We start from the raw sequence: 25174 nt of genomic DNA, 5'->3' as shown, positions 1-25174 counted from the left end.
GGCTGAACCCCAGGCAAGCCCGCTGGTCTCTGTTCTTCGGGCGCTTTGACTTCCGGATTACATATCGCCCCGGGACCAAGAACCAAAAATCAGATGCATTGTCCCGGGTGCACGAAGAAGAAGCCAAAGCGGGGCTGTCGAACCCCACCAAGACCATCATCCCCGAGTCCACTGTCGTGGCCACCCTTACCTGGGACGTGGAGAAGACCGTCCGGGAGGCCCTGACCAGGAGCCCGGACCCGGGGACTGGCCCCAAGGACAGACTGTACGTCCCACCAGAGGCAAGAGCTGCCGTATTGGACTTCTGTCACGGGTCCAAGCTCTCCTGTCATCCCGGAGTGCGTAGGACCGTGGCAGTAGTCCAGCAGCGCTTCTGGTGGGCGTCCCTGGAAACCGACGTCCGGGACTACATCCAGGCCTGTACCATCTGCGCCAGGGGCAAGGCAGACCATCGGAGGACGACGGGCCTCCTCCAACCCCTGCCAGTGCCTCATCGCCCCTGGTCTCACATCGGCCTGGATTTCATCACGGGCCTCCCGCCGTCCCAGGGCAACACCGTAATCCTCACGATAGTGGACCGGTTCTCCAAGGCGTCACGTCTTGCGGCTGCATGGGATACCTTCGGACATCGTCTCAGATCGTGGTCCCCAGTTCTCTTCACAGGTGTGGAAGAGTTTCTGCAAGGAGCTGGGGGCCACCGTGAGTCTCTCGTCCGGGTACCACCCCCAGACCAACGGCCAGGCAGAGCGGGCCAACCAGGAGTTGGAGCAGGCCCTTCGGTGTGTCACCTCCGCACATCCGGCGGCCTGGAGTCACCATCTGGCCTGGATCGAGTATGCCCACAACAGCCAAGTTTCGTCTGCTACCGGCCTCTCCCCTTTTGAGGTGTGTTTGGGGTACCAGCCCCCATTGTTCCCGCTGGTGGAGGGAGAGGTCGGTGTGCCCTCGGTCCAGGCCCACCTCAGGAGATGTCGCCGGGTGTGGCGGACCGCCCGCTCTGCCCTGTTGAAGGCCCGGACGAGGGCCAAGTCCCATGCGGACCGCCGACGGTCCCCGGCCCCCACGTACCAGCCCGGGCAGGAGGTGTGGCTGTCAACAAAGGATATCCCCCTCTGTGTGGACTCAACCAAGTTGAAGGACAGATACATCGGACCATTCCCTATCCTCAAGATCATCAACCCGGCCGCAGTGAAGCTCCGTCTCCCGGCTTCGCTGCGGATCCACCCTGTCTTCCACGTGTCCCGTCTCAAACCACACCACACCTCGCCCCTCTGTACACCTGGACCCACGCCGCCTCCTGCCCGGCTCATCGACGGGGAACCTGCTTGGACGGTCCGCAGGCTCCTGGACGTCCGTCGTAAGGGCCGGGGGTTCCAATATCTGGTGGACTGGGAGGGGTATGGACCTGAAGAACGTTCCTGGGTGAAGAGGAGCTTCATCCTGGACCCGGCCCTCCTGGCCGATTTCTACAGACGTCACCCGGACAAGCCCGGTCGGGCGCCAGGAGGCGCCCGTTGAGGGGGGGGTCCTGTTGTGTGGGCCGCTGAAGAGGAGGTACTGCTGGCCCACCACCACCAGAGGGCGCCCTGCTTGGAGTGCGGGCTCCAAGCACGAGAGGGCGCCAGACCCAGAGGAAGTGACAGCTGTCACTCATCACACCAGCTGTCACTCATCTACACCAGTACTTAAGCCGGACTGCAACTCCACCTCCCCGCCGAGAAATCGACTACCGAGAGGTAATTTCTCTGCTGACTCATATCGTTGAGTAATTTCTGAACTTCTGTTGCAGCCGGTATCCTGTGGTGTTCGCCCTTATCTGGGGAATTGGCGTGTGGCGTGACGACGACGACTGCGCCACAGATAAGTGGTTAAACAAAGAGCTGCACGAGTGTGTGATTCGGAGGTGGAGGTCCTCCTCCTGACTGTGTACAGACTGTAGACCACTGAGTGTAAGGGCTTACACTCATTCATCTTGTCTCTGCTTTTTGCCAGCAGTACCAGGTTCGACAGCCGAAGACAGAGGTCACCTGGGGACTTGGCGGCTCCGGTGTTCTTCAGACCGTTGGTGGTGGAGGCCGTGTGGGACGCGGCCTCTCTCTCGTCGGGGTCTTCTATCTTCGAGCCTGCCCACACGTCACCTGGTGTTAATTGACTTTGCAATTTCTGTATATTTAGTTGTGTATTGTCACAACATTAAATTGTTACCTTTTGGCTTACTCATTGTCCGTTCATTTGCGCCCCCTGTTGTGGGTCCGTGCTACGACACCTTCCCAACACTACCCTTTAAATACCATGAATATACTCTTTTTGCCTTTAAATGAAAGATCAAATTTTGAGACATAATTTTCACATATTTAAATGAGATTTTGAAGATCACATTTAGGTATGACTAGCAGGGTTAAATCATCAGCATAAACCAAACAACTGACATAATTTTCCCCAAGATAATATCCAGTACCACTTTCTTTAACCTTAATTAACAGGTCATCAATGTGTACAGAGAACGGAATGGGAGAAATAACATAGTGAATTTTACTTTAAATACCTGATTGGTGGACATAAAAAATGACAATCTAAGTACAATAGGAGAAATGAGTCATTCCACAAAAATGGCACAATTTGAATCCCTCTCAGCTCTTGAGGTGTATTTCATCTATTGGGTCACCGAAATTTATATTTAAACAGCTTGATATAAACGCTGAAATATGTCCTCTTTAAAACATTGTAAAAAATTAACTAAATTTTTTTTTATGAGAAATAAAAACATTTTCTCACTTGACACCACCTATTTTGTCATGTCCCTCATGACCTCAGTGAAAGTATACTTTGAAAATACCAAATAAAAATATAAAAGTCAATAAAATTTTGATATCAATGAGAACATCTGTTTGTACTTTTTGCTGGTGATGTTTTTATTCTAATTAATTATTACCTAATCCTGAAAGAAGGGAGAGAGACCTGAGTGAACATGAAAGAATGTAGAGGTAAAGCAAAAGAAAGCAATCAAAGACCTGAGTGAAAGAGAACATTAGTCCATATCAGGGAGATCAGCCAGAGCAGCCTCCGCAGCAGAGATCTTCGAGGTTAGGCCAGTGGGTAGTAACAGTGTTGTCGATATGCTGTTGAAGTTGTTTTTACTTTAGGTTAATAAAACTCTATTCACTTTGCAATTTATATCTATTGTCCTTCTTATGGCTGCATAATGAAATATAATGCTAAAAGAATCCTGTACACTGAATTTGAAAGTAAAGTTTGTTGACTACTGTCTAAAATGTTGAGAGCGATCATAAGATCAGTGATTTTGATTACAACACTTCAACTACACTACACTTTTGACCAAGAATCCCAAGAGTGCTTTCACACATAAGCACATTTCAGGCTTTAGGATGAAAAAGGGAGATTTTATGTTATTTTTATATTTAAAATTATTGAATCATGGTGGGGGACATCTGATTTCCATTTAATGACCATATTTAGACAGCTTCCAAAGTGCCCATAACAGGGTTGAAGAATAACAGAGACCACATTTTGAAATGATGACTAAAAATAATAATGAAACTAATGTCTGAGATAGGGAAATATTTTTGTGATAGTTAAATATGTCCTTAATGCTGCGGAATATAGATACAAATAATACAATTTGGTAAAAAATGTTGAAGTCCAATTCTAACCATTCTCATGAAATGACTCAAATAGTTTTGGCTAATAATTTTTGAAATAGTTTGCCATAATTCAATTTATTAAAAGTTTTAGTTGCATCAAGCATGTTCACAAAAATATTACTTTTCTCGTAGTTATAACTTATGACATCATTCATGACAAAGGTACATTGAGTAGTGGAGACACCTGGTTTAAAACCAAACTACAGGTCACAGCTCATTAATGCTTGTTTTTCTTTGACTAGAATAATGTTAAACAAGTTTTGCAATAATACTGCTCACGGTAATGGCACCATAATTATTTGAAATGGAGATCATACTCTTATATTTTATTATTTCGGAATTGGACTCAATAATAAATCCATCTCATTTCTATACAAGTACTGACATAATGCTCTGGGCCTCAATTCTATTGATACCGCTATAGCGAAGAAGATTCCCTTATGCTTATATGCTCTCCATCACCAACAGAAATAAACTTATTAAGGTCACTCACACAGCATCCAGAATCATCAGCTTGCCCACCACGGACCTCTCACAACTCAACAATAAGGCAGTCATACACATGGCCCGAACAACCAGCACAGACTCTGATCATCATCTCCACTGTTACTTCTGCCTGCTGCCCTCTGGTCACAGGTACAGAACTCTGAAGTGGAAGCAGGCGCGCTTTAGTAAAAGCTTTGCCCCTTCTGTCATAGCAGTTTTAAACAGTTTATAACATGTCCTGATCACTTGTCATTTGTATGTGGGTGATTCTTTAACTACGGGATCTATTGGCCTTGTAAATGTAATTTCCACCACACCATTGCCTTACAATATAAAGCGCCTTGGGGCAACTGTTTGTTGTGATTTGGCGCTATATACATGTGCTCTGATGTCACTGTTTATCTCCATAGAAACTACCCAAACAATCTTTCATACAAACTGTTTAAAGGGACATTACAGTGTTGTGGTGGAAATTATGGCAATAGTGTGGGACAACTACATTTTGTTTAAAAAAAATCACAACAGTTGTATGACATTGAATACCCCAATTATGTTTTGATTATTTTACTGATATTTTATTCAGAGATATTTTAAAACATTAGAAAAAACGTTTCTTTACCATTCATTTTTATCATTGAAGATCAAAAGTCTGGGTGTGAGACAAGCACAAAACGGCAATATTTGCATATAATGATGCTGAAAAAAGGTGAAAAAGTCATCATAGACTACTAGAACAAATTTCTTAACACACTTTCATTGTAAAGATAACTACAAGGTCTGTGATGAAAAAAGCGGTCCTTTTTATTTTTTTCAAAAAATAAATGGATTTGATTCATATGTTTTTACGTCAGACATGCTTGAACCCTCGTGCACATGCGTGAGTTTTTTCACGCATGTCGGTGACATCATTCGCCTGTGGGCAGGCCTTGAGTGAGGAGTGCTCCACCCCGCCCGTCGGAATCTCTTTGTCTGAATAGCCGCTGCGGACGGCGCTCGTTGCTTTATCAACATTTTTTCTGGACCTGTGAGGAATATCCGAGTGGACACTATTCGAGAAATTAAGCTGGTTTTCGGTGAAAAGTTTAATGGCTGATGAGAGATTATGGGGTGTTTCTGTCGCTGTAAGGACTTCCCACGGAGCGGGACGTTGCGCAGTGTTTCCAGGTGCCGTCGTCGGCCTGTTTCGACCTGAAAACATCCTAATTTAAGGCTTAATTCACCCAGGATGTCGTGAGAGAACAGAGAAGATTCAGAAGAGGCCGGCATGAGGACTTTATGCGGACATTCCACTGTTTAAGGACATTTTTTAATGAAAGACGTGCGCGCAAATTCGCCGAGTCGTTTCCGTGACGACTTGGCAAATCTGTGTGCGCCGCGACAGGAAAAACACCTCCATGTTGAAAACCATTTGTAAAATTCAGGCGGCTTTTGATGGCTTTCAACAAGTGAGTAACTGAGAAATTGTTTAACAGATTGGGCATGTTCCAACTTGCCCGTTAAGGTTTCCAACGGAGGTGTTTTTCCTGTCGCGACCCCCCGCGGTCGGGTCTGGCCCGACATGCGACTCTGCCCGCACGTTCTTTCATTACAAATTGTCCGTTAACAATGGAATGTCCGAATAAACTCCTCATGCCGACTTCTTCTGAAAGTTCTCTGTTCTCTGACGACTTCCTGGGTCAACAGAGCCTGAAATGTGGAAGTTTTCAACTTGAAACGGCGAGATGCTGCCGCCTCGAAGCGCAGATCGCCATCAGGCACCGTGGGCCGTCCTTACAGCGACACTACTGGACCAAAATCTCTCATCAGCCCTTAAAATTTTTACCGAAAACCAGCTGAATTTATCGAATGGTGTCCACTCAGTTGTGCCTTACAGTTTTGAAAAAATTTTGATCAAACAAAGCAGCAGTCTCTGAGCCATTCCTAAACAATGAAAAAACGACGAGAGGGTGGGCCACTCCTCACTCAAAGACTGCCCACAGGCGAATGACGTAACCGACAGACATGAAAAAACTCTCGCATGCCCACGAGGGTTCAAGCATGTCTGATGTAATCACACGTGATTCAAATCCATATGGTTTTTGAAAAAAATAATAAGGTCCATTACTTTTATCACAGACCTCGTATAAAAGTGTGAAATTTCCCCTTTTTTCTGTTTTTCATACAATATGATCAAAGGACATAATAAGTGCCCGTAGTCTAAGAATCACCCATGTGTTCTGTGTCTATATGTGTTTTTATGTGACAGTTGCTGTGAAAACAAATCTCCCCCTGGGGACAATAAAGGTCTATCTATCTGTCTATCTTAAACCACCCCCATGTCAAATGTATGAAATTAAAGCTGATGTGGCTGTGCTGGGCACGCGTCATATCTGTTTTGCTGTCCCGGTCCACCGCCAAGCCGCGCCAACCCATCGGTTGCCGATATCAGCGGATGACAGGGGATATGTGACGCGTTGGTTGTGTATGTCCTGCGTATGTCTTCAGTATGTGTTCAGGCAGTGATGTGGATCTCATCCGCAGCAGGATTTTTGAGCCGCTCAAAAATCCTGGCTGCGGACATGCGTGCCTCTGCGGATGATCACAGACGTGTTCGGATGGCGGCCGACTCATACAGGAATGTTACACGGTTATTGCGGTTGTTTGGCGAATGTGGGGCACTTTTGTGCGCATTCCATCCGCAAATCCTCCTAAACGCCAGTGGGACAGGGCCCTTAGTTGTGATTTGATGCTACATAAATGAGAACAAAATGAAATCAAACTAATTAAAATTGTACGAGCTACGGGCACATGTAACTTTGGGAGTTTTTGTTATTTTCATATTTTGATTGTATTTTTTTCTCTTTTTCTTCTTTTCTCTTTTTATTTATTTTGTTTTTGTTTTTTTGTTTTTGCACCTAATTTTTATTCTTTTTTTTTTTTTTTATTCTTTAGTGATGTGACTAAGGTCACGTCATCAGGGGGAGTTGTAAGAGTGTTCCATGATGCATAACACAAAATGGCTGACACACATCCAAAGTATCCTTGTATTTTGCAAAACTATCAGATCCTTTTACAGCTGTCTAATTCAGGGGTGGCCAAGTTCGGTCCTCGAGAGCCACATTCCTGACACTCTTAGTTGTCTCTCTGCTCCAACACACCTGAATCCAATGAAAGGACGACTAAGAGTGTCAGGAATGTGGCTCTCGAGGACCGAACTTGGCCACCCCTGGTCTAATAAAACCATCTGATCTTTTTATATATGTTTAATTGATACAACCAAAGCATTCATGTCTATGTGGAAAAAGAATCAGCATGATGGAACACTCTGTTTTATTGCGTGAAAATACACTACATACATAAACACATACTATGATTTTTACATAACAACCCTGAACACACCGCGAACACACCGCGAAGACACTTTCACGGTGGTGAAAGTGGGCATCACCAACGTTAGAAAAGCTAAGCAAACGGTAAAAAAAAAAAAAAAAAAAAGTCTAGAACTACAGCAAAACAAAATACGGATGAATTGAGGTTTTTGGCAGACTTTGTTCAAATTTTTGGACAGTTTAAAAATCCTACAAATGCTTAATACCTCCAAATAATAATGTGCTATTTCTAACTTTCTACTACCTGGTTGTTAGTGTGGAACCTGACCATTACGCAGAGTGTAAAACAATATTGTGACATTTGATGTCAGATACTGAAATAATTTTTTAACTTGTTCAAAAATTTATAACAATTACTTACCTGTTTCAAATGTCCAAAATGCATGCTTGAATTGCCTCAGATTGCTGGAAAATGTACCTTCAATTTTGAAATTTACAGGTGGGCACGCCCCACATCACCGTAGTCAATCCGGCATGAGATACACCTCTTGTTTTTACATTTTAAATCTCGAAATATTTTTAATTAATTTTAAAATGTAAATATTAGCATTTTAGTATAGCTTCTAGGTTATGTGATCAATTAACTCAAAATGAGTGTGGAATCGTAGTACTCCACTGGTTGCATGAGATACAACTCTTGTTTTTACATTTTAAATCTCGAAATATTTTTAATTAATTTTAAAATGTAAATATTAGCATTTTAGTATAGCTTCTAGGTTATGTGATCAATTAACTCAAAATGAGTGTGGAATCGTAGTACTCCACTGGTTGCATGAGATACAACTCTTGTTTTTGCATTTTAAATTTATTCATATTCTGTATTAATTTTAAAAGTATAGTATATATTAGCATTTAGCTCAGTAGCTTTTAACACACGCGGTACACGCTGTAGCCGTCTTCTCTCTCCATTTGTCGACTAAAGTCTGCAATACAGGTGCACTTGAAATGTTGGAGTGGTTTACACAGAGTCACACTGCACCTGGAGCGAAGAAGAAGTTTAAATGAAGTGAAGAAGTTGTTTACCTGGAGCAACGAAGAGGTTTAACCGGAGCGAATATCTGTCAAATATCCAACTTCAAACTAACTACTTCACTGCGGTGAGCGATGATTATAATCAGTCAAATCTCACAACAATAGAGGATTATTATTATTTTCTTTTTCATGGACGTAGGTTCACTTCGCAAACCGGGAGATATTTATGGTCCAGTTGACGCCAGAGGATCGTGCGCTGTCCGACAGAAAACAGCATATTAACGAGGAACTAATAATAACTGCACACTGTGAAACAGTAAATAATTCTCTTTTCAGATGGTCGGTCTTTAATCACCAGACAGGTGTGTTACGACTGACATCTTTAAATGGCTTTGACAGAGGTTGATGAATAAATTTTGGACTTGCTGCTTCAATTAAAATAATAAATAAAATAATAAACAGCCCCACCCATTGTCCTCTCAGGCTCAGACATATACTGGCATGACAAATGAGGACGATGATTAGATTCAGCAGCGTTTTATCAATTAATTACCAGTTCACATCCGAAAATAACAATTTCTACAGCACGTTCGAATGGGACTGTTAAGCTCTGATGTAAAGCATCACATGATAAATCTGTTTTCCAGGTCCAAACAAGGCTCCCAATGCTCGTAAGCCTTGGGACTACAGTGAGGGCGGTTGCATCTCCTCCTCTTTCCTCTATCTCTGCTCCAACCTTCAAAGTCCCTACTTCACCGGACTGAATTCTTCAAACTATATTTGGATTAACGGATTAACCATGGAATTGATCAGCTGGTCTCTGAATGCTATTGACACCATTTTTTTCAACAAGGAAATCAGGACTGGGGACCCTGCCTGCCCAGATGGAACCTACCCTGCGGGCTATGTTCTCAATGCCTGGGAGAAGTGGCACATTGCATGATTGGTACCACTCTTTGTAGAGGATGTTGAAGATTTATTTATATTTGGTTTTATTGTGGGGGGCTGGTGCTTATTGGTTTATGTGCTGCCCTGACCTACCAAAGAATTGGCAAGATGGCTGCTACCAGAACCACGACCCCTCACCTGTCCATCATAATTAATGAGTTGGGCAAGGCGGTACAGTCTCATACTGCATTAACCCTTAAACTCAGACGTAAGTTGTAAAACATCTCGGAGCAAATGTCTGCCTTGCAAAGGAAGAGGTTGGAGACCAGAGAATACTCATAAATTGGATTTGGTCGGTCAGAGGAGCTGTAAATGGTGTTTCTCAGATTAAACCTAAACATGGCAGGATTATCAACCTCCTAAGGTCAAAACGCCCCACTTGTTTTCCTCTACGGCCTTGGTGAACCATTTGGCTGCCTCTTATCTTCTGCCCTCCCCTACAGTCTGATGCTGTCAAGGCAACCCCAGACATTATGCACACACTGACAGAAACTGATACAAACTCATCTGACTGATACAAACTCATCTCATCTGCACACGACACACACCACCTCCGCCCTGCCACTCCTCCCCCCTCTGGAGGCCACGCGGCTCTGCAGCTGCAGTGGCCTTCACCTCCCCCAAGCTTGGCGGTGTGGCACACTGCTGCGGCCACCTACGCCCTCATTGCCTCAATTCGGATGATGGACTGTGTCAAAGTTTAGCGTACATAAACAATCAAATGTATATGTGCATTGTTTTAATTCTGATGTGTGCCATTATGTCGTTGAATTAGTAATAACTGTGGATTAATTTCTGTATTTTTGTCTATGTTATCAGGTGTGAAGAATGAATTTCCCTTTTAGGGATCAATAAAGTTGTTTAAATCTTGAATCTTGAAACAAAACACTTGTGGTTATGTAAACTGACAAGATTCATTTCATAAATTGTCGGTACAGCCACTACAGCGTCAGCAATCAAAACAAAAAGGCCAGGGTAGAAGGCCTACCTGATCATTTGTAGCCACTTCTGTTTCTGTTTGTCATCGGATGGGAATCTATAAAATGACAGCTCTGGTGATGTTTCCATCCTACTGACTCGGTCACACATCCAGGAACTCTGCCTGTGAGATGCAGACAACCAACAACCACAAACAGCTGACAGAGCACGCATTTTTTTTTGTTTGGACCTGGAAGTTGAAAAGCACATGATGCATTACATCGCACTTAACAACCAAATAGCGGTTGCACTGCACCAAATCCAAAATGGAGGTATCCGTGAAACGGTCTATTAGCACTGTACACAATGTACACAAAGTCAGAGACATTTATCAGAAGTGTTGTTTTTTTGTTTGGTTTGTTTGTTTTGTTTTTTGTTTGTTTGTTTTTACATCTGAAACGTGTTTGATCCATGCAAAACTGATATTGTTTCCAACATTAAAAAGAATATTATAGATTCATATGCTCTCTGCCAATTGGTCACATTTGAGACTTTATACGAGGTCTGTCCGAAAAGTAACGGACCTTTTTATTTTTTTCAAAAACTATATGGATTTGAATCATGTGCGCTTGCATCAGCCAAGCTTGAACCTTCGTGCACATGCGTGAGTTTTTTCACACCTGTCGGTTGCGTCATTCGCCTGTGGGCAGGCTTTGAGTGAGCACTGGTCCAGCCCCCTCGTCGGATTTTCATTGTCAGGGAAATGGCTGAACGACTGCCGCTTTGCTCCATGAAAATTTTTTCAGAAACTGTGACAGACAGCCAGGTGGAAACCAATCGGAAAATTCAGATGGCTTTCAGTGAAGATTCTATCGGCGTCACACAGATTAAGGACCATTACAACTGGATTAAAGACAGCCCACAGCGGCGGAGGGCGTGCCGCGCTCCGAGCGGCCATCGACAGGTTGAAACGACCAGATAATTTCCAAAGTGAAGGCTGTGTTGATCCAGGACGTCGTGTGACTACCAGAGAAATCACCGCTCATGGCGCACAACAAACTTCCTCCGTGTTGGAAGTCTCACAGGACATGTTGTGACATGCCCAGCTGTTACACAATTTCTCGGATACTCACTCGACTGAAAAGCCACCGAAAGCCGTCTGAATCTTCCGAATGGTTTCCAACACAGAGGTGTTTGTTGTGCGCCATGAGCGGCTCCGTCCAGATGCGCGAATTCCTCCGCACGTCTTTCATTACAAAATCTCCTGTAACAGTGGAATGTGCCGCAAAAGTGCTGATGTCCAACTCTTCAGCAATTTCTCTGATAGTCACACAACGTGCCGGATCAACACAGCGTTCAGTTTAGAAATGATCTGGTCGTTCCAGCCTGTCGATGGCCGCTCGAAGCACGGCGCGCGCTCCACCACTGTGGGCCATCTTTAATCCATAATACATAAATACTTGTACTCTCAGAATATTCACACTTGGGCCATGCTACTGACATTGTATCGGTAGCATGGCCCAAGTAGAGCGTCACCCCTTTGAGTCTGGTCTGCTTGAGGTTTCTTCCTCAAATCATCAGAGGGAGCTTTTCCTTACCACTGTTGCTCTGGGGGTTGGTAAGGTTCGAGCTTACTTGTGTGAACCACCTTGAGGGAACGTTGTTGTGTTTTGTCACTATATAAATGAAAATAAATAAATAAAGACTGCATGTATTACAAAAAGATAATTAAGGATATCAGACATGAAAAAATATGCTGCATTTGATCACAAACTGAGATTCCACTGACAACTGAAAATGTTCCCAGCATCCAAAACAATGATACACAGATGCCAACTTTCAGAAAGCAGAGGAATGCAGGAACAAACCAAATCAACCATACGGGATGCTGGCAGTTACATCGGGTAAGATGACACCATTGACCGTAAGTGAACTCCGATACTTATCTGTTCAGAGTTGATTCTCCTTTTTTGCCGTAGGTTTTAGCAGTCCACTGAAAAACTGAGCACCGTACACTAGAGCTTTAAGTTCTTCCAAAATGTTGCAATCTTTCCCATTTCCACATGCACACTTGTCCGTAATTCTTTAAAATGAGAAACAATTAATTTGTTTCATGTAATATAAGTTGTCATTTGTTAACAATTGTACAAATATCCTTATTACTAAATAAACCATGGCTATTCAGTGATAGAATTCTCACACTCAACAATCTGAATCTTCATCCTTGTGAGATTTGATTTACAGGGGCAGTAAATCATCATCATACAGTGTGTAAAATCTTAGCACATAAGTGGGGGTAGCAGATTGCAAAGTGCTGCACAGACAAACATCCAGGACTGGAACAAGAATAAGTGGCACAGTGTTTTTAAATATGGCAAACCATTTCATCCTCCCAATTGCCTGTTCTACGGGAATCCCGCATTTGCAATTTTTCTTGTCTTTGCAACATCGGCAGCAGCTTGTTGATCAATACCTGAGCTGGGGGAAGGGATGTGCACTTTTGCACGGCGCTTCAGAAGTTCACTGTTTATGGTGAAACCACGGTCAGCAAGGATTTCATGACCAGGATCCAAATGGACCAAAAATCCAGAGTCATTGACAATACCTTTGTCTGATCCTCTCTCTCCATAACTTTCAGACAAGAAACTCATCATGCCATTAGGTGCAGTGGCAATGAGGTATTTCACTGTATTGTGCTTTTTGTAGTCTGACCATGTCATAGCCTACAGTTCTAGTTTTTTCACTCCGGCCCAGTACTGCATGTCCTTCAACCCTGTATTTTGGTGTAACTTCTGATCAGTTCTGATTAATTTGTTTATCACAATAGTATTATGAACATTCTTGCTCTTGGACTGGATTTCCAGTTGACCTGTGAGTGTCTGTTGTACTGCACACTTGAGCTGTTTGGCTAATTTGTTAGATCCTTCACAGCCCTACACAGTAAAATCGCCAGCGTTAAATTAACACTGGCGATTTTACTGTGTATCCTGAACACAGTGATCATGGCAGTTGTGCTCACTGGCATTCTCAGGGACCTTGTGATCTTCTACTGGCACTGAATCAAGAGGGTCTTCAACCTGGATTTGTGTGGGTTGTCCTGGTTCCGTCTTCTTAACTTGTAACGTGTCGTTCTTTTGGTGGCTTACGTGGTTTGACTCCCCTCCCTTGGGTGGCATAACCAAGATTGTGGGTTGGGTGTGGGTGTGTCTTTGTTGGGCTGCCATCTGGAAAGTGAGCAGAACACAGGTAAGACATGGAACTAATATGAAAACCCTCATGAAAAGTCTTTTTTTATGTGTTTGGTCACAAAAATAATTTAGGGTGCGGTTTTAATCAACTTTAATAAAAATTCCAGAAATGTTACAGCCCGAGTGAAATCAGTTCAATCGGATCTCGCTTTTAGATATTAACCTGAGAGATAGAGATTAACAGTCCTTAATCCGTGTGACGCCGACAGAATCTTCACCGAAATCCATCTGAATCTTTCGAATGGTTTCCAACTGGCTGTCTCTAACAATTTCTGAAAAAAATTTCATGGAGCAAAGCGGCAGTCGCTCTGCCATTTCCCTGACGATAAAAATCAGATGAGGGGGTGGACCAGTGCTCACTCAAAGCCTACCCACAGGCGAATGACGCAACCGACAGGCGTGAAAAAAACTCATGCATGCGCACGCAGGTTCAAGCTTGGCTGATGCAATCACACGTGATTCCAATCCATATAGTTTTTGAAAAAAATAAAAAGGTCCGTTACTTTTTGGACAGACCTCATAGTACTGTTATGGTTTGGACGCGGATTGAGGAGCGATCCGGCGTCTGACTGAACCCAGTGTCAAATAACCAGAAGCAGTTCCAAAAGAAACAAGTTTTTTTTTTTTTCCCCCTAGTGCTGTACATGAAATACTAAACAAAACTGGTAAGGTGAAGAGGCGACGCGCTTTCTCAGCGTCTCAATAGATCAGAGCCCGAACGTTTTGGCCTCGGGAATTCCGCCGACACCCCCCCCCCCCAGGTGGCTTTTCCCAGGACTGTACTCTGTGAAGGAGGAACAGAGGTGAGGTTATTCAACACTGTTACCACGAAATATTATTTAGAGGCACACTTATCAGCTACACGTTCAGGTCTGCTTTCGGATTTAGTTCAAAAGGGCTGCTGCTCACAGCTAGTGGAGGATAATCAATCCGCGCGCCACTGCTGTGAGGAGCAAACCAGACAATTTTCACCAATATTTAATTATAGCTGCGCAAAAACGCCAAATTACAATTACAGATAAGCCTTGCAGAATAATCACCTCTGACGTGTGCTGACCACGTTTGCCTCTCACCCTCGTCCTCCTTCACAGGCGCAATGTCAGAATCTAGAGTGGCCCTCAGCATCCCCAAACGATCGTCACATGGTCGTATTCTCCGGCAATTCAGCCCTGATCACTGCTGGCTTAAATGCAGCTCTTCATTTCTTCATTGGCACCAGCTGAGAATCCTTAGATCTGCACGTGAATGCCACAGGTGTCGTAGATCGTCCTGATAGAGAGCCGCACGTGAGTGCAACAGGTGCAGCCGATCACCGTAACAGAGGTGAGAGACTCTTCTGCAGCACACTCTCCCCAGAGATCAGCCCCAAACCACCTGGGAGGAAAACAAACACAAAAACAGCAAAACAATGCCCAGCCAAACCCCCCAACACACAACAAGTACAAAGTCACCTGTAGAGTCATCTACAAACAAAAGCAATATGTATGGTTCGACGAAGCTCAATACATGTACTGCAGATATAAAATAAACTTTTTTTCTGAGTGTGCAGAGGGTGTGATGCCTTTTATTTGAGTTTAAGATCACTGTTCTACATTGTATATTGTGGAAGGCAAAATGAGATTCATAACAATATTGATATTCCAATGGTGTGAAATATTAGTCCCTCCGAAAACCCAAGGTGCAAGTTAAGATGGACACAATAATTCTCCTCAAGGCTGGGTTTTGTGTATTTTTGTCTGATCAATGCCCTGCTTTCTCACATTTTCACGTGTATTTATGAATAATACCTGCTCAATATTATGTATAAAATGTCAGTTCTTCAAATGAAAGGGCTTTTTCGTGACTTCAAACTACACAAGGAAAGAAGAGAGTTCTATAAATGTATTTGTGGTGTTGCATGAGTCTTTAGCTCTGTACGATGGACAAACATCAAATCACAGAAATGTAGCAGTGTCTTACAAGTCAATGAACTCTGGAACATCTTACAATATTTACAACGATAACATAGGAGTAATATTTTGTCCATCTGTGTATTATCAGTGTAAATTGTAGCGGTTTTTCTGTCTGTCTGAACCCCAACTGGTTTTTATGTAGTCAACAACCTCGATAACTGACAGGAGACATGCTTATTTCCCTTTCATTTTATAGATGGTTTTGGTTTTTATTTCCTTGATGCATCTGGAAATACGAGGGCTGTCAATAAAGTATAGGTCCTTTTTATTTTTTTCAAAAACTATATGGATTTCATTCATATGTTTTAACGTCAGACATGCTTGAACCCTCGTGCGCATGCGTGAGTTTTTCTACGCCTGTCGGTGACGTCATTCGCCTGTGAGCACTCCTTGTGGGAGGAGTCGTCCAGCCCCTCGTCGGAATTCCTTTGTCTGAGAAGTTGCTGAGAAACTGGCACTTTGTTTGATCAAAATTTTTTCTAAACCTGTGAGACACATCGAAGTGGACACGGTTTGAAAAATTAAGCTGGTTTTCGGTGAAAAATTTTAACGGCTGATGAGAGATTTTGAGGTGATACTGTCGCTTTAAGGACTTCCCACGGTGCGAGACGTCGCGCAGCGCTCTCAGGCGCCGTCGTCAGCCTGTTTCAAGCTGAAAACCTCCACATTTCAGCGACACAGGAAAAACACCTCCGTGTTGATAACCATTTGTAAATGGTGGCTTTTGATGACTTTCAGTGGAGTGAGTATATGAGAAATTGTTTAACAGCTGGACATGTTCCAACTTGTCCTTAAGGCTTCCAACAGAGGTGTTTTTCCTGTGGCGGAGCGTCGCGGCGGCTGAGACAGTTTTCCCAACTAAAAGGTTTTACTTTATTTTTCTTCTTTTCCTATTTTCTAAGAGTGCAAATATTTACAGTGCATCCCAAAATGAGCAAAAAGAAACAAATAAGCAAGAGTGCCAGACTATATCTATCAAAGACTCTGGACCACTACTTACATACACACTCACTAAAACACAACCTTCCCCTCCGACACCCTCCTCACAACTGAGGCTCTGAGCCCTTTACAGAGTAACAGCCCCTCCCACAGGTAAGCTCCATTCACAAAATAAATCAATCAACTAAATAACAATAACATAAACACAAAATAACAAACCAAAGAAATACAAACAAAATACATAAACACCCAACACCATTTCCTTTAACCAAAACCCCCTTCGAAGCATAATAAAATGGAATATAAACATCACCTGATAAAACACCCCTGTCTAAAATAGTTTGCTCCGCCAAACCGCGGGAACCCCTGTATTTACACTGAATGGAACATTCACTCGGTTTACCCCAAACAAGGAAGTACCTGCATGCTGGCGCCTTTGGTGAGTAAGCTTAAACTGTTACAGAAATGTTTTACAAGTGTTTTAAGGATCACTAAGACAGATGAAATTTGATAATGAATGACGATATAAGATGCGCGCTTTGAAACGCGGTGGAAATGAACACATTGCAACATAAGAAATGCCGGTAGGCCTTTCCCTGCACTCTTAGTCACAATGTTAGATCAAATTTATGGCAAATGGTGATTAATGACGGTGAATAATGAACCAGGGAAATGAAAAACAGTACATACGGATAGATGGAGAGTGAAACACAGTCGGTGTCAGTGCAGCATAGTTGTTAAATGCCGGCTAATTGCTGCCTGCACGTCATTGACCGCATAAGCTTCACAGCTCAGTCTGTGACCCCCCCCCCCCCCCCACTTCTGAAGATGCCCCCTGTGGCATTCTAGCAAGGAAGTCTGCAGTGGTATTCAGCTTCCCAGACCTGTACAGCACTTCAAAGTCAAATGGTTGCACAGCAAGGAACCACCTAGTGATCCTTGAGTTAGTATCCTTCATGTGTCCTAACAAAGACAATGCCCTATGGTCACTCTCTAAAATAAATTTCCTCCCCAACAAATAATATTTAAAAGAGTCCAATGCCCACTTGATAGCGAGACATTCTTTCTCGACTGTGGAGTAGATACACTCCTGTGGCAGCAGTTTGCGGCTGATGTAAGCCACAGGTTGCAAATGTCGATCTTCCTCTTGCAGCAACACTGCACCAAGGCCTCACTCTGAGGCATCAGTTTGGACAGTGAAAGTCTTGTTGAAGTCTGGGCTGAGCAGCACAGTCTCCCTACACAAGGAGTCCTTCAAGCCCTGAAATGCTGCCTCACACTCTTCAGTCCATGCCACCTTGTTAGGCTGACTAGTGCGTGTGAGCTCAGTCAGTGGGACCACTCTCTCTGAAAAGTTGGGTATGAAGTGTCTATACCACCCAACCAAGCCCAGGAAAGAGCGCACCTGTTTCTTGGTGGTGGGGCGCTCAGCAGCCTCAATGGCCTCAACTTTCCCAACCTGAGGCCGAATGACACCCCGGCCCAACATGTAGCCAAGGTACGCTGTCTCCTCCCTGGCCAGCATGCACTCTCCAGGATGGATGGTCAGGCCCACCTCCTTCACCAAGAAGAGGACCAGTTGCAGGTGTTGCAAATGCTCCTCCCACGTGGAGCTGTATATGCAGATGTCATCCAGGTAGGCGGTGGCAAAGCCCTCAGTCCCTCTGAGGAGCCTGTCCATCAATCTCTTTGTCCTTCTTGGGGACAAAGATGATGGGGCTGCTCCATTCACTGGAGGATGGCTCGATCACCCCCAGCTCCAGCATCATGTCCAACTTCACATCATGTTCAACTTCACGTCCAGCTGCAGCAGCGTCACCTGATGCGCCAGGACCTTGACCTCGTGGGCTTGCTTGGATGCATCTCTCTCCATTCGCTCATCTCTGACACGTTGCACTTCCATAAACGACTGGAACATCATGGCAAGTCGATCGATGACTATGTCTGTTGTGACATAGCCATCGACATAGCCAGGCTGTTGGCTGCTTTCAGTGATGCCGGTATTTGGTTAGACTCTTTCTCTCCGATTGTTCTGTCTGAGTTATTTTCATTAGTTACTTCATCCAAACCATCAACATGTTTATTAGACCCCATTCCTACCAGGCTGCTCAAGGAAGCCCTACCATTATTTAATGCTTCGATCTTAAATATGATCAATCTATCTTTGTTAGTTGGCTATGTACCACAGGCTTTTAAGGTGGCAGTAATTAAACCATTACTTAAAAAGCCATCACTTGACCCAGCTATCTTAGCTAATTATAGGCCAATCTCCAACCTTCCTTTTCTCTCAAAAATTCTTGAAAGGGTAGTTGTAAAACAGCTAACTGATCATCTGCAGAGGAATGGTCTATTTGAAGAGTTTCAGTCAGGTTTTAGAATTCATCATAGTACAGAAACAGCATTAGTGAAGGTTACAAATGATCTTCTTATGGCCTCGGACAGTGGACTCATCTCTGTGCTTGTTCTGTTAGACCTCAGTGCTGCTTTTGATACTGTTGACCATAAAATTTTATTACAGAGATTAGAGCATGCCATAGGTATTAAAGGCACTGCGCTGCGGTGGTTTGAATCATATTTGTCTAATAGATTATAATTTGTTCATGTAAATGGGGAATCTTCTTCACAGACTAAAGTTAATTATGGAGTTCCACAAGGTTCTGTGCTAGGACCAATTTTATTCACTTTATACATGCTTCCCTTAGGCAGTATTATTAGACGGTATTGCTTAAATTTTCATTGTTACGCAGATGATACCCAGCTTTATCTATCCATGAAGCCAGAGGACACACACCAATTAGCTAAACTGCAGGATTGTCTTACAGACATAAAGACATGGATGACCTCTAATTTCCTGCTTTTAAACTCAGATAAAACTGAAGTTATTGTACTTGGCCCCACAAATCTTAGAAACATGGTGTCTAACCAGATCCTTACTCTGGATGGCATTACCCTAACCTCTAGTAATACTGTGAGAAATCTTGGAGTCATTTTTGATCAGGATATGTCATTCAAAGCGAATATTAAACAAATATGTAGGACTGCTTTTTTGCATTTACGCAATATCTCTAAAATTAGAAAGGTTTTGTCTCAGAGTGATGCTGAAAAACTAATTCATGCATTTATTTCCTCTAGGCTGGACAATTGTAATTCATTATTATCAGGTTGTCCTAAAAGTTCCCTAAAAAGCCTTCAGTTAATTCAAAATGCTGCAGCTAGAGTACTAACGGGGACTAGAAGGAGAGAGCATATCTCACCCATATTGGCCTCTCTTCATTGGCTTCCTGTTAATTCTAGAATAGAATTTAAAATTCTTCTTCTTACTTATAAGGTTTTGAATAATCAGGTCCCATCTTATCTTAGGGACCTCGTAGTACCATATCACCCAATAGAGCGCTTCGCTCTCAGACTGCAGGCTTACTTGTAGTTCCTAGGGTTTGTAAGAGTAGAATGGGAGGCAGAGCCTTCAGCTTTCAGGCTCCTCTCCTGTGGAACCAGCTCCCAATTCAGATCAGGGAGACAGACACCTTCTTTACTTTTAAGATTAGGCTTAAAACTTTCCTTTTTGCTAAAGCTTATAGTTAGGGCTGGATCAGGTGACCCTGAACCATCCCTTAGTTATGCTGCTATAGACGTAGACTGCTGGGGGGTTCCCATGATGCACTGTTTCTTTCTCTTTTGCTCTGTATGCACCACTCTGCATTTAATCATTAGTGATCGATCTCTGCTCCCCTCCACAGCATGTCTTTTTCCTGGTTCTCTCCCTCAGCCCCAACCAGTCCCAGCAGAAGACTGCCCCTCCCTGAGCCTGGTTCTGCTGGAGGTTTCTTCCTGTTAAAAGGGAGTTTTTCCTTCCCACTGTAGCCAAGTGCTTGCTCACAGGGGGTCGTTTTGACCATTGGGGTTTTACATAATTATTGTATGGCCTTGCCTTACAATATAAAGCACCTTGGGGCAACTGTTTGTTGTGATTTGGCGCTATATAAAAAAAATTGATTTTTTGATTGTTGTGGCAGGCTGTGGAGTAGGCACTCCCATCTCAGTGGCACCCCCTATTGCTCCATCTTCCTTGCCTTCAGTAGCCTTCTTCCTGGTAGCCATTTTGTCAGCTCTTTTGATTGGTCTTCTCTCCATCTCACTCCGCTACCCACGCTTCTGACACCACATGTAGCAGGATGACCGGTGACGGAGTGGACAAGAGACAGTTTTCCCAACTAAAAGCTTTTCTTTTATTTTTCTTCTTTTCCTATTTTCTAAGAGTGCAAATATTTACAGTGCATCCTAAAATGAGCAAAAAGAAACAAATAAGCAAAAGTGCCAGACTATATCTATCAAAGACTCTGGACCACTATTTACATACACACTCACTAAAACACAACCTTCCCCTCCGACACCCTCCTCACAACTGAGGCTCTGAGCCCTTTACAGAGTAACAGCCCCTCCCACAGGTAAGCTCCATTCACAAAATAAATCAATCAACTAAATAACAATAACATAAGCACAAAATAACAACCCAAAGAAATACAAACAAAATACATAAACACCCAACACCATTTCCTTTAACCAAAAACCCCTTCGAAGCATAATAAAATGGAATATAAACATCACCTGATAAAACACCCCTGTCTAAAATAGTTTGCTCCGCCAAACCGCGGGAACCCCTGTATTTACACTGAATGGAACATTCACTCGGTTTACCCCAAACAAGGAAGTACCTGAATGCTGGTGAATTTGGTGAGTAAGCTTAAACTGTTACAGAAATGTTTTACAAATGTTTTAAGGATCACTAAGACAGATGAAATTTGATAATGAATGACGATATAAGATGTGCCTTTTGAAACGCGGTGGAAATGAACACATTGCAACATAAGAAATGCCGGTAGGCCTTTCCCTGCACTCTTAGTCACAATGCCAGATAAAAGTTATGGCAAATGGTGATTAATGACGGTGAATAATGAACCAGGGAAATGAAAACAGTACATACGGATAGGAGAGTGAAACACAGTCGGTGTCAGTGCAGCATAGTTGTTAAATGCCGGCTAATTGCTGCCTGCACGTCATTGACTGCGTAAGCGTCACAGCTCAGTCTGTGATAGTGTTATTTGTGAAGTGAGCGCAGTGGCCAGTGTGTGTGCAGTTCAAAGAATCTAATTTGGAAATATGCATTCATAATGCTTTGGAGGTCTGCCGAACTCGTCTGAAGAACACAATTTTTAAGATGTTGACAGGTACATTTTAGCTTTGTAACTGTAACAGACATTAATTAGTATGGGCACACTATGGACACATAGTGATGCATTCACTGCCACTTGTAATCAACAGTGATCTGATGATAATTGTGTGACAAACAATGTTAGACTGCTATTGTGGACAATCAGATCTGACAACCTAATATTTGCAATGCAGATGTCAATTAAATCAAATCAATTTTATTTATATAGCGCCAAATCACAACAAACAACCCCAAAAACCCCAACAGTCAAAACGACCCCCTCTGAGCAAGCACTTGGCGTCAGTGGGAAGGAAAACTCCCTTTTAACAGGAAGAAACCTCAAGCAGAACCAGGCTCAGGGAGGGGCAGTCTTCTGCTGGGACTGGTTGGGGCTGAGGGGAGAGAATCAGGGAAAAGACATGCTGTGGAAGAAAGGAGAGATCAATCACTAATGATTAAATGCAGAGTGGTGCATACAAAGCAAAAAGAGAAACAAACACTCAGAGCATCATGGGAACCCCCCAGCAGTCTAAGTCTATAGCAGCATAACTAAGGGATGGTTCAGGGACACCTGATCCAGCCCTAACTATAAGCTTTTTCAAAAAGGAAAGTTTTAAGCTTAATCTTAAAAGTAGAGAAGGTGTCTGTCTCCCTGATCCGAATTGGGAGCTGGTTCCACAGGAGAGGAGCCTGAAAGCTGAAGGCTCTGCCTCCCATTCTACTCTTACAAACCCTAGGAACTACAAGTAAGCCCGCAGTCTGAGAGCGAAGCGCTCTATTGGGGTGATATGGTACTATGAGGTCCCTAAGATAAGATGGGACCTGATTATTCAAAACCTTATAAGTAAGAAGAAGAATTAGAGCTTGAAATTGGGAATAGGCAACAGGCTTAAAAGCCCTTCCAGTTTCATGTATTGCTTCTGTGTGTGCACCTAATGTTGTGTGGGCCACTGAAGAGGAGGTACTGCTGGCCCACCACCACCAGATGGCGCCTTGCTTGAAGTGCGGGCTTCAAGCACGAGAGGGTGTCATAGCAACCTGGGAGTGACAGCTGTCACCCGTCATCAGCACCAGCTGTCACTCATTCCCATCATACCACCACCACCATAAAGGCCGGCCTGCAACTCCACCTCCCCGCCGAGAAATCAGCTACCTTGGAGGTAACTTCTCAGCTGTATTCAACTCTGACAAATAGTCTGAACTCTTTTTGCAGCCGTTTTCCTGTGGTGGTGCCTTATCTGGGGAGTTGGCGTTTGGTGTGATCAGCGACGGCTTCGCTTCACACTCCAACCAGATAAGTGGTTAGACAGGAGCTGCATGAGTGTGTGATTGGAGGTGGAGGTGCTCCCTCCCAAAAGAACACACACGGTGGAATTACTGAGTGTGCGAACTCACACTCATCAAAACTGTTTCTGTTCTCTGCCAGTAGTACCCGGTCTGACAGCTGGAGACGGTGGCCACCTGGGGCTCCAGGACTTGGCGGCTCCGGTGTTCTTCAGATCCTTTGGCGGTGAAGGCTGTGTGGGATCCGGCTCGGTTCTAGATGGACGTCTCCTATCCTCAAGCCTGCCCACACGTCACTCAACATTTAATTGTCTGTGGTACCAAAACTGTGTTTGTCTGTATTCCGTTGTGCATTTCACAACATTAAATTGTTACTGTTTGGCTTATCCATTGTCCGTTCATTTAGCGCCCCCTGTTGAGGGTCCGTGTTCCTACACCTTCACAACAGGATTTCTCGGCCAGCGTCATGGATCCCGAGGGGCGTCAAGCATCGCTTGAACAGCCAATGGAAGAGCGAGGTGAACAGGCGTCAGCAGGAGGCTTGTTGGGTGAGCTGCAGCAAATCTTGACCACTTTCACTGCTTGGCTGGACTTAGTCACCGAGCAGAATGTGATTCTCAATCGGAGGATGAAGGCTCTCACCGCCCGGGTGGAAGCGCAGGCTCCGGGCGCTGCTGCAGCACCTCCTTCCGCTGACCGGAGGCCTGAGACAGACATTACGCTTGTCGTTCAACGAACCACCCCACCATCCCCTGAAGCTTACATAAGCCCTCCGGAGCTGTACGGAGGCTGTGTCGAGACGTGCGCAGACTTCTTAATGCAGTGCTCGCTCGTCTTTTCACAGCGTCCCGTCATGTACGAGTCAGACGCCAGCCGGGTGGCTTACGTAATAAACTTGCTTCGAGGAGAGGCACGCACCTGGGCTACGGCGCTCTGGGAGCAGAATTCACGGCTCCTAACGACGTATACTGGGTTTGTGAGGGAGTTCAAGCAGGTTTTTGATCACCCCCATAGAGGCGAATCCGCATCAAACTTGCTGCTGTCAATCAGACAGGGGCGTCGGAGTGCAGCAGAGTATGCAGTCGACTTCCGCATCGTGGCTGCGAGGTCCAGATGGAACAACGTTGCACTCCGTGTCGCCTTCGTAAACGGACTGTCTCCAGTCCTGAAGGAGCATTTACTGGCTAAGGATGAACCGCGGGATTTCGATGGGCTTGTTGATCTGGTTATACGATTAGATAACCGATTAGAGGAACACCATCGGGAGCAGGGCGGGGGGCGTGGCCGGGCACGAGCCGTCCCTCTTCCTTCCGGGTCTGAAAGGGTGCCGCCTTCCCCACGCTCCACAGCTTGTGACTCCCGTGTGGCAACAGCTCCCCCTGCTGATGAAGCTATGGACACAAGCAGGGCCAAAGTTAAATCAAATAACAGACAACGGAGGCTGGCCCGCGGGGAGTGTTTTTTCTGTGGCTCGAGTGAGCACCTACAGAGGAACTGCCCCAAGCAGTTAAACGACAACGCCCGCCCTTAGAAACTGGGCTAAGGGTGGGCCATAACACGCACGCGGGGAAACCCCACAAATCCGCACGCATCCCAGTTACAATCCTGAGCGAGGATCAGACCCTTCACGCCCCAGCACTGGTGGACACGGGGTCGGAAGGGAATCTGCTGGACAGCAGATGAGCAAAGGAAGTCGGGCTTCCTCTAGTGGCTCTACCTTCACCATTGAAGGTACGGGCACTAGATGGCACCCTTCTTCCATTAATCACACACCAGACACAACCAGTGACATTGGTGGTGTCTGGTAATCACAGGGAGGAGATTGTGTTTTATGTAACACCTTCTACCTCCCGTGTGATTTTGGGTTATCCTTGGATGATAAAGCACAATCCCCGGATTGATTGGTCGTCTTGAGTTGTGGCTCAGTGGAGCGAAACCTGCCACCGGGAGTGTCTCGGATCCTCGGTTCCGCCTGGTGTGACAGCTAGTGAGAAGGTTAAAGTCCCCCCCAATCTGACGGCGGTGCCATGTGAGTACCACGATCTTGCTGATGTTTTCAGCAAAGATCTGGCGCTCACTCTTCCCCCGCACCGTCCGTATGATTGTGCCATTGATTTGATACCGGGCGCTGAGTACCCGTCCAGCAGGCTGTACAACCTCTCATGTCCGGAACGCGAATCAATGGAGA

Source organism: Thalassophryne amazonica, chromosome 3 (genome assembly GCF_902500255.1).
Source record: "Thalassophryne amazonica chromosome 3, fThaAma1.1, whole genome shotgun sequence".
NCBI classification, from domain to species: Eukaryota; Metazoa; Chordata; class Actinopteri; order Batrachoidiformes; family Batrachoididae; genus Thalassophryne; species Thalassophryne amazonica.
The sequence above is the reverse complement of the archived record's forward strand: the minus strand, read 5'-3'. Positions refer to the sequence as shown.